Source organism: Nomascus leucogenys, chromosome X (assembly GCF_006542625.1).
Source record: "Nomascus leucogenys isolate Asia chromosome X, Asia_NLE_v1, whole genome shotgun sequence".
NCBI classification, from domain to species: domain Eukaryota; kingdom Metazoa; phylum Chordata; class Mammalia; order Primates; family Hylobatidae; genus Nomascus; species Nomascus leucogenys.
This window is the reverse complement of record NC_044406.1, coordinates 119,811,198-119,822,794: the sequence shown is the minus strand read 5'-3', so window position 1 is coordinate 119,822,794 and position 11,597 is coordinate 119,811,198.

Sequence of the window (11,597 nt, the reverse complement as noted above, 5' to 3'; positions counted from 1 at the left end):
ACATCCAGGAACTGAACTCAGCTCTGCACCAAGCGGACCTAATAGACATCTACAGAACTGTCCACCCCAAATCAACAGAATATACATTCTTTTCAGCACCACACCTATTCCAAAATTGACCACATAGTTGGAAGTAAAGCACTCCTCAGCAAGTGTAAAGGAAGAGAAATTATAACAAACTGTCTCTCAGACCACAGTGCAATCAAACTAGAACTCAGGATTAAGAAACTCACTCAAAATCGCTCAACTACATGGAAACTGAACAAACTGCTCCTGAATGACTACTGGGTACATAACGAAACGAAGGCAGAAATAAAGATGTTCTTTGAAACTGACGAGAACAAAGACACAACATACCAGAATCTCTGGGACACATTCAAAGCAGTGTGTAGAGGGAAATTTATAGCACTAAATGCCCACAAGAGAAAGCAGGAAAGAGCTAAAATTGACACCCTAACATCACAATTAAAAGAACTAGAGAAGCAAGAGCAAACACATTCAAAAGCTAGCAGAAGGCAAGAAATAACTAAGATCAGAGCAGAACTGAAGGAAATAGAGACACAAAAAACCCTTCAAAAAATCAATGAATCCAGGGCCTGGTTTTTTGAAAAGATCAACAAAATTGATAGACCACTAGCAAGACTAATAAAGAAGAAAAGAGAGAAGAATCAAATAGACACAATGAAAAATGATAAAAGGGATATCACCACCAATCCCACAGAAATACAAACTACCATCAGAGAATACTATAAACACCTCTATGCAAATAAACTAGAAAATCTAGAAGAAATGGATAAATTCCTTGACACATACACCCTCCCAAGACTAAACCAGGAAGTTGAATCTCTGAATAGACCAATAATAGGCTCTGAAATTGAGGCAATAATTAATAGCTTACCAACCAAAAAAAAGTCCAGGAGCAGGTGGATTCACAGCTGAATTCTACCAGAGGTACAAGGAGGAGCTGGTACGATTCCTTCTGAAACTATTCCAATCAATGGAAAAAGAGGGAATCCTCCCTAACTCATTTTATGAGGCCAGCATCGCCCTGATACCAAAGCCTGGCAGAGACACAACAAAAAAAGAGAATTTTAGACCAATATCCCTGATGAACATCGATGCAAAAATCCTCAATAAAATACTGGCAAACCGAATGCAGCAGCACATCAAAAAGCTTATCCACCATGATCAAGTGGGCTTCATCCCTGGGATGCAAGGCTGGTTCAACATACACAAATCAATAAACATAATCCAGCATATAAACAGAACCAACGACAAAAACCACATGATTATCTCAATAGATGCAGAAAAGGCCTTTGACAAAATTCAACACCCCTTCATGCTAAAAACTCTCAATAAATTAGGTATTGATGGGACGTATCTCAAAATAATAAGAGCTATCTATGACAAACCCACAGCCAATATCATACTGAATGGGCAAAAACTGGAAGCATTCCCTTTGAAAACTGGCACAAGACAGGGATGCCCTCTCTCACCACTCCTATTCAACATAGTGTTGGATGTCCTGGCCAGGGCAATCAGGCAGGAGAGGGAAATAAAGGGTATTCAATTTGGGAAAAGAGGAAGTGAAATTGTCCCTGTTTGCAGATGACATGACTGTATATCTAGAAAACCCCATCGTCTCAGCCCAAAACCTCCTTAAGCTGATAAGCAACTTCAGCAAAGTCTCAGGATACAAAATCAATGTGCAAAATTCACAAGCATTCTTATACACCAATAACAGACAAACAGAGAGCCAAATCATGAGTGAACTCCCATTCACAATTGCTTCAAAGAGAATAAAATACCTAGGAATCCAACTTACAAGGGATGTGAAGGACCTCTTCAAGGAGAACTACAAACCACTGCTCAATGAAATAAAAGAGGATACAAACAAATGGAAGAACATTCCATGCTCATGGGTAGGAAGAATCAATATCATGAAAATGGCCATACTGCCCAAGGTAATTTATAGTTTCAATGCCATCCCCATCAAGCTACCAATGATTTTCTTCACAGAATTGGAAGAAACTACTTTAAAGTTCATATGGAACCAAAAAAGAGCCCACATTGCCAAGTCAATCCTAAGCCAAAAAAAAAACAAAGCTGGAGGCATCACACTACCTGACTCCAAACTATACTACAAGGCTACAGTAACCAAAACAGCATGGCACTGGTACTAAAACAGAGATATAGACCAATGGAACAGAACAGAGCCCTCAGAAATAATGCCGCATATTTACAACTATCTGATCTTTGACAAACCTGACAAAAACAAGAAATGGGGAAAGGATTCCCTATTTAATAAATGTTGCTGGGAAAACTGGCTGGCCATATGTAGAAAGCTGAAACTGGATCCCTTCCTTACATCTTATACAAAAATTGATTCAAGATGGATTAAAGACTTAAATCTTAGACCTAAAACCATAAAAACACTAGAAGAACACCTAGGCAATACCATTCAGGACATAGGCATGGGCAAGGGCTTCATGTCTTAAACACCAAAAGCAATGGCAACAAAAGTCAAAACTGACAAATGGGATCTAATTAAACTAAAGAGCTTCTGCACAGCAAAAGAAACTACCATCAGAGTGAACAGGCAACCTACAGAATGGGAGAAAATTTTTGCAATCTACCCATCTGACAAAGGGCTAATATCCAGAATCTACAATGAACTCAAACAAATTTACAAGAAAAAAAACAAACAACTCCATCAACAAGTGGGTGAAGGATATGAACAGACACTTCTCAAAAGAAGACATTTATGCAGCCAACAGACACATGAAAAAATGCTCATCATCACTGGCCATCAGAGAAATGCAAATCAAAACCACAATGAGATACCATCTCACACCAGTTAGAATGGCCATCATTAAAAAGTCAGGAAACAACAGGTGCTGGAGAGGATGTGGAGAAATAGGAACACTTTTACACTGATGGTGGGACTGTAAACTAGTTCAACCATTGTGGAAGTCCGTGTGGCGATTCCTCAGGGATCTAGAACTAGAAAGACCATTTGACCCAGCCATCCCATTACTGGGTATATACCCAAAGGAGTGTAAAACATGCTGCTATAAAGACACATGCACACGTGTGTTTATTGTGGCACTATTCACAATAGCAAAGACTTGAAACCAATCCAAATGTCCAACAAGGATAGACTGGATTAAGAAAATGTGGCACATATACACCATGGAATACTATGCAGCCATAAAAAATGATGAGTTCATGTCCTTTGTAGGAACATGGATGAAGCTGCAAACCATCATTCTCAGCAAACTATCGCAAGGACAAAAAACCAAACACTGCATGTTCTCACTCATAGGTGGGAATTGAACAGTGAGAACACTTGGACACAGGAAGGGGAACATCACACACTGGGGCCTGTTGTGGGGTGAGGGGAGGGGGGAGGGATAGCATTAGGAGATATACCTAATGTTAAATGACGAGTTAATGGGTGCAGCACGCCAACATGGCACATGTATACATATGTAACAAACCTGCACATTGTGCACATGTACCCTAAAACTTAAAGTATAATTTTAAAAAAAATATGGTAAAATCTAGCTATAAAGAAACTCATTTGTACATACACTGGGGAAATGACAAGCCTAATCACAATTCCTTTAATATAATTTTCTATGACAGAACTTGTTATACAGATATTTGTTCTGTCAACAACATAATAAAAGTATTCAAATTTAAAAATAATTAACTCAAATTGGATTAAAGACCTAAGTGTAAGACCTAAAAGTATAAAACTGCTAGAAAAAAACATAGGGGAAAACACTCTGGAACACTGGTCAAGGAAAAAATTTTATGCGTAAGACTTCAAAAACACAGGCAACAAAAACAAAAAGAGACAGGTGGGACTATATCAAACTTAAAAGCTCTGCACAGCAAAGGAATTAACATAGTGAAGCGATAACCTGCAGAATGGGAGAAAATATTTGCAAACTCATCTGACAAGAGACTAATATATTCAGAATATACACGGAACACAACTCAACACCAAAAAACAAACAAAAACACAAAAACAAAACAAAACAAAACACAAACAATTCAATTAAAAGATGGGCAAAGGATCCGAATAGACATTTATCAAAAAAAGACATACAAATGGCCAAGAAGTATATGAAAAAATGTTCAACACCACTAATAATCAGGGAAATGCAAATCAAAATCACAATTAGATATCATCTCACCCCAGTTAGAATAGCTATTATCAGAAAGACAAAAAATAACTAATGCTGGTGAGGATGCAGAGAAAAAGGAACTCTTATACACTGTCAGTGGAAATGTAAATTAGTGCAGCCATTATGAAAAACAGTATGGAGTTTTCTCAAAAAACTAAAAATAGAATTAACATAGGATCTAACAATCCCACTTGTGGGTATCTATCCAAAGAAAAGGAAATTGGTATGTTGAAGAGATATCTGCCTTCCTGGAACCTCTGTTCTTTTGTGAACAAACTTCCCTTAATATTGAATGTTTTCCTGGAGTCTTCACTGTCATAATTAAAATCTGGCCTTCTCTTGCAACTCTCAAAATAGAAACCATTTTTTCTCTCGCCTCTAAACTCAGAGTAAGGATTTGGGGTTGACTTCCTTTTTGCTCTTATTTGGCATGCTTTCCACTGTCTCTCATGAGCCCTTCCTCTTTTGAAGTCCACACCATCCACTTATACCATACTCTTCCCATTTTGTAGCTGTTATGTATAATCCCCTGGGATACATTGATTAATGATATTAGCACAGAATCCCAATTTTCTTTTTCACTGTGTACCTTGTCCTTGGGGATTTTAACATTTAACATAGCTAACTCTTACAACAGAATGGGCTCACTGTTACTTGTTCTCCTCTTGATGATCTTTATTTCCTACTCATTATATTTACTCATACTCTATACTTCATGCCCAGTTCTGTCCATCTCTCTAAAGTTTTTCCACCTTGGCCAGGGACAGTGGCTCACACCTGTAATTCCAGCACTTTGGGAGGCCAAAGCAAGAGGATCACTTGAACCCAGGAGTTTGAGACTAGCCTGGGCAACAAAGTGAGACCCCTGTCTCTATTTAAAAAAATTTTTAAATTAGCCAGGCGTGGTGATGTGCACCTGTGGCCCCAGCTACTCAGGAGGCTGAGGCGAGAGGATTGCTTGAGCCTGGGATGTCAAGGGTGCAGTGAGCCAAGATTGCACCACCACACTCCAGCCCGGGCAACAAAGTGAGACCCTGCCTCAAAAAAAAAGAGCTTTTCCATCTTTAAGATCTCACATTTTTACCAGAACCCCTTACCCTTTAACCTCTCTCATTCCCTTACTTCTATTCTTCTTCCTTACCATGACTTCTATTATACTTAGGAGGAAATATAATTTTTTCCCTTAAACTGGAATACTTTGAAGGCGAGAGGCAGGTTATACTAACGATTACACTAAGAAAATAAAAATAAACTGGGACTGTATTAGGAATATCAGGACGTATGTTCACTTTACTTTTAGTCTCTCAACTCTTCCTATTTTGACTGTCAGCACTTTCTGGTCCCAGTTGCTTCCCTCCCCAAGCAATTTTTAATAAAATTTTAACCCTGTTATATGATTTTTAATTGTTTTGTATACATATAAGATACAAGAGTATGTAGCATGCATATATTCAATTTATGTTGTATTTATACATAATACAACAATACATGCTGTATAAACACAAAAATAAAACAATAATGTACTATACATTAACATGTATATGTTTAATTTTTAAACTAATAAAAGGAATAATTGTGTACCCACCATTTTGCATGTTCTATGTTGATAGTCGTAAAAATTTAAAAAATTTTTGAGACAGGGTCTCGCTCTGTCACCCAGGCTGGAGTGCAATGGCACAATCATGATTCATTGCAGCCTAAACCTCCCTGGGCTCAGGTGATCCTCCCATCCCAGCCTCCTGAGTAGCTGGGACTACAGGCATGCACCACCATGCCTGGCTAATATTTTTTGTACTTTTGTAGAGATAGGGTTTTGCCACATTGCCCAGGCTGGTCTCCAATTCCTAGGCTTGAGTGATCCACCCACCTCGGCCTCCCAAAGTGTTATGTTTACAGGTGTAAGCCACTGTGCCTGGCCGATAATCATATCTTTGAATAATGACAATTTTATTTATTTATTTCTAATCTTTATAACTTAAATTTCCGAAATTACTGTGCTAGCTAGGACCTTCAGTACATGTTGAGAAAAAGTGGTAACAGTTTTTTTCCCCCTGATGATTTTAAAGGGAATGCTTCTAAAACTTTCCCATTAGGAATATTTGTTGCAGGTGTTTTGTAGTTACCCTTTATCACATTAAGGAAGTTCCATTATTGACATAATCATGTTTTTCTCATCTAATCTGTTAATGTGGTGAATGACATTTATAGATTTTTCTAATATTGAACTAAACTTGCATTTCTGGGATAAACACATTTAGTCATAGCGTATTCTTTTACACTGTCTTAGTCCATTTCTGCTGCTATAACAAAATATCTTAGACTGGGTAATTTATAAGCAGAAATTTCTTGCTCACAGTCCTGGAAGCTGAGAAGTCCAGGATCAAGGTATGGGCAGAATTGGTGTCTAGTGAAAGCTGTTCTCTGCTTACAAGATGGTACCTTCTTGCTGCATCCTCATATGCGGAAGGGCAAAAAGGATGAATGCTGTGTCTTGTCATGGCAGAAGAAATGGAAGGTCCAGGCAGCTCTCTAAAACTTTTTTTGATAAGGACATTAATCCCATTCATGAGAGTGGAGCCCTCAAGGCCTAATCACTTCCCAAAGACCCCAGTTCTTAATACCATCATGTTGGGGTTTAAGTTCCAACAACTGGATTTTGGATCATTGCATGCCCCTTTACTGATTTTCTTTCTGCTTATCAATTGAAACAAGTATGTTAAAATATTCCATTATTTTGTTGAATGTATAAATTCCTCACCATAGTTTTATAATTTTTGTTGAATTTGTAAACTCCTCCTTTTGGTTCTATAATTTTTGCTTTATATAGCTTGAGGTCACTGTTTTATGTGCATACAAGTTAGGAAAGTTATATCTTCCTGGTGAATTAAACATTTTCTCGTTATATAAAGACTCCAAGGATGCTTTTTGTCTTAAAGTATATTTTAATATTAATTCACTGCTTCTTAGCTGGTATATACTTTTCTATCCTTTTACTTTCAACTCTTTGGTCTCTTGTAAATAGCATATAGTTAGTTTTGTTTATAAATTCTCCCTGACAATCCGTCTTTTAGATAGTTTAGTTTATATTTACTGCGATAATATCTTTAGATTGGTCTCCTCTATCTTACCTTTTAATTCTGCTCATCTCGCTTTCTTTTTTTTTTTTTTTTTTTTTCTGAGACAGAGTCTCACTCTGTTGCCCAGGCTGGAGTACAGTGGCGTGATCTCGGCTCACTACAAGCTCCGCCTTCCAGGTTCAGGCCATTCTCCTGCCTCAGCCTCCCGAGTAGCTGGGACTACAGGCGCCTGCAACCACGCCCGGCTAATTTTTTGTATTTTTAGTAGAGATGGGGTTTCACCATGTTAGCCAGGATGGTCTCGATCTCCTGACCTCGTGATCCGCCCACCTCGGCCTCCCAAAGTGCTGGGATTACAGGCGTGAACCACCACGCCCGGCCTCATCTCACTTTCTCTGTGTGTCTTTTTTATTGTAAGCTTTTGGATTACTGTTCTTTGTTTTTTTTTTTTTCCTATTTCCTGTTTTTCTTTCTGCAGGTTTAGAATTTATACAGATTACCCTTGAAATTTTACTATGCATATTAGTCTTATGTGAATACGTATAATTTTTTTCTAAACAATACAAGGGCTTTAGAGTGCTTTAAATCCAATCACCTTCTTTTTTCTGACTTGAATGCTATTTTTGCTCCATATTTTAGTTCTGTCCTTTTTGTAAACCCACAAATTAGACATCATTATTATTTTTATTTTATACAACTAGTATTTATTTAGGTTTACATGTGATTGCCATTTTATATACTCACCACTTCTTGCACCTCAGAAAGACCATCAAGGCACCTATTCTAACAAGTTTTTATTTAGTTATTTATTTTTGTAGAGGCAGGATCTCTCTATGTTGCCCAGGCTGGTGTCGAACTCCTGAGTTTTTTTTTTTAATTTAGTTTTGATTTTAAGAAATTCTACTTTTCCAAAATCTACCTGTTTATTCCTAATAGTACCTTATTGCTTGTTCAGCTTTGTTATTATCCTTTGTTCTATAATCTGTATCTAACAATTTCAGTATCTTTTTTCTTAGGTAGCTAGAACTCTTTTGTATTTCCTTGTTCCTAGTTGTCCCTCCCTTATAATGTCTTACCTTCTTGTGTAATTTTAATTGTGAGCTCATTGACTGATATTAAACTGTGGGGGTCCCATGGATCTAAATTTGGGAAACTTTGGAGTAGATATGATTATCCTTCTGCATGTGGTCATTGGGCACTATTCTCCCAGAACAATTCAGCCCATTGGATCTCAGCTCAGTTAAAGAATTCCAGGCTCAAACTTTTCTGCTTGCACTGGCCAAGGCTTAGTATCCTGATCACAGTGCTGCTGTAGCTATCTTCTCTGCCGGAAATGCCATAAATCCTGGATGTCCATCACTCAGGCCCAAGTTCCCAGTTCCTCTGAATAATCTATTGGCTAATCTACCAATTATCTTTTAGTTTTGATTCTATTGTGTTTTTCATTTCTATATGCTCTATGTGCTTCTTTTTCAAATCTGTTTATTTCCTTTCAAACTTCTCTTTTTAAAAATAAATAAAACATTTTCAATTATCCCCCTTTGCCTTTCTTTCCCCAGGCCCCTGACATTTATTATGACAGCTTTTTAACCAGTCTCCCTATTTATATGTTCAAGGAATGACTAGTGGAAAATAAGACAGGTAAGATAGGTTGTGGTTAGATTATGGAGGGCTTTAAATGCAGGCTTCAAGAGGTTGGCCTTTACTCTAGGAGCAAAGAGGAGCTATTGACAGTTATTGAGCTGAAGAGTCATATAACCAGAGCAATGTTTTTAGGGTATTTACTCTGGGTAAGATAATCTGGAGAGGAGTAACTGCTTTCTTTCATACATCATATATAAAGAATTTTAAACTACGTAAACTTCCATATTTCATTGATTCTCAAAATGCATATTTTCCTTACATCTTTGAAATTGGGATGAGTCTTACAATCACTGTCAGCCTTGCTGCATTCATGATGTAGTCGTCATGTGCACATGAGTAAACTTAATCCAAGTATCCCCTGGGACGTTCTGGTAAGATCAAGAAAGCACTAACATCCAGATTTGCAGAATAAGTCCGAATAGCTTGGAAGATAATCCTAGAGAAAATAGTGAAGCACTCCTTTAGCATCCTCAATGCTCTTGACGGCACAGAGGATGATACCATGTGGAAAATCACAGAACTCAATGGCTATGAGTCAAAAAGACTCAAGAAAGCTGGATTTAATGAAAAGAAGTTTTAGAAATATCATAATAATTTTATTTTGCTTTGTCTATGTCTAAAGTCTAAAAGAACTCTTTCAACAAATATAGAATAAAAATTTTGAGTGAATAGAAAGCATTGAGTTATTGTTTAATTGGCAGTCTATATCTTTTCTTAGTGTTACATAAAGTAGCAATGTGTCTTATAATCATGGATGTCTTAGATTATGTGAAATTTAGTACTTGCTATTCTTATATACACCTCAGTGAATTTTCCATGCAGTTGCCCCTGCCTGGAATCCTGTTTCCCTTTCTATGCATACTAAAACCTTTCCTATCTTTCAAGCTGTAGAAGTACTATCACCTTCTTCATGAAGCCTCTCCTAATATCACCAGCTAAAATTAATATTCTGTTTTTTATTTTCTATATCATTTAATCCCATTCATGGCACTTATTTTCATCATTTTATTATAGTTGTTTGTGTACATGGCTTACCTTTTTTTAGTCTGTAATTTTTACTCATATTTGTATCTCTCACAATGCTTTGAATTTAGTAATTGAATACATTTTTAGATATTAATAGACAGATGACAGATACTGTCTCTTTTCTTCTCTTCCATTTCCAAAATGGCCTCTCCTTTTCCAGCCCTGAGGTTGAACTGGATCAAAGTATCCATTATGATCTATTTATTTCTTTGGGTTAAAATTTGCCACCCCTACATGACTTCTCTCTCTAAGTCCTCTTACTAAGGAAGTTCAGTGTAAATGAATTTCTAAGATCTTTCTCATAATGACTGGAGGTTCTAATAAACATGGAGATCAGTGGAGGAGATTCTAAAGTGGGAAAAGGAAACCAAAAAGGAAATGGAAGCTTTGGTGATGATGAGAGGCAGGCATGTTGAAGGCCAGGGCTTTATGGAACTATTGGCTTAGCCTAGAATCTAATTTTTTTTTTATAGAGACAAGGTTTTACCATTTTGGCCAGGCTTGTCTCGAACTCCTGACCTCAAGTGATCTTCCCACGTTGGCCTCCCAAAGTGCTGGGATTACAGGCGTGAGCCACTGCACCTGGCCCTAAGAATTTGATTTTATTCTTAGAGCACACATACTTCTCAGAAATTTCTCAGTTGTCTTTAGATTGTAACCCTTTGATTTTAAAATTTATTGTAAATACTGTAAAAAAGTCAATTTTAGAAGGGAAAGTAATGACCCTTAATTCCCATACCTAAATATGACAGTTTTCATCTCTTCAAGTTCCATTCCAGGATTAGTATACCAGAATTGTATATGATTACAGATTATATTATGATTATTTTATATCATAATATAAAATGTAATATGTATCCTCATGTCATATATTTTTATAATTATTACTCTTGATAGTTACATCATAATCCATGGAATATTGATTTACCTAACATACTTTAAAAATATTTCTCAGTATTTGTGCATTTAAGTTTTTACAGTGTTTATTGTTATAGGTAATAAAATTATTCATATAATGCAGAGATAAAGTAAATATTGATACATGTAGCTTTACTTCATTTGAATCTGTTCCTTAGGATAAATTCTGAGAGTGTAATTACTAGGTTAAAGGCTCTTGATAGGTATATCCAAATTGCTGCAGTGGACATATCTCCCAAGCAGCCTGTATTAGTCCATTCTCACACTGTTAATAAATATATACCCGAGACTGGGTAATTTATAAAGGAAAGAAGTTTAATGGACTCACAGTTCCACATGGTTGGGGAGGCCTCACAATCATGGCAGAAGGCAAATGAGAAGCAAAATCACATCTTACATGGTGGCAGGCAAGAGAGAATGAGAGCCAGGCCGGGCGCTGTGGCTCACGCTTGTGATCCCAGCACTTTGGGAGGCCGAGGCGGGCGGATCACGAGGTCAGGAGATCGAGACCACGGTGAAACCCCGTCTCTACTAAAAATAGAAAAAATTAGCCAGGCGTGGTGGCGGGCGCCTGTAGTCCCAGCTACTCGGAGAGGCTGAGGCAGGAGAATGGCGTGAACCCGGGAGGCGGAGCTTGCAGTGAGCCGAGATCGCGCCACTGCACTCCAGCCTGGGTGACAGAGCGAGACTCCGTCTCAAAAAAAAAAAAAAAAAAAAAAAAAGAATGAGAGCCAAA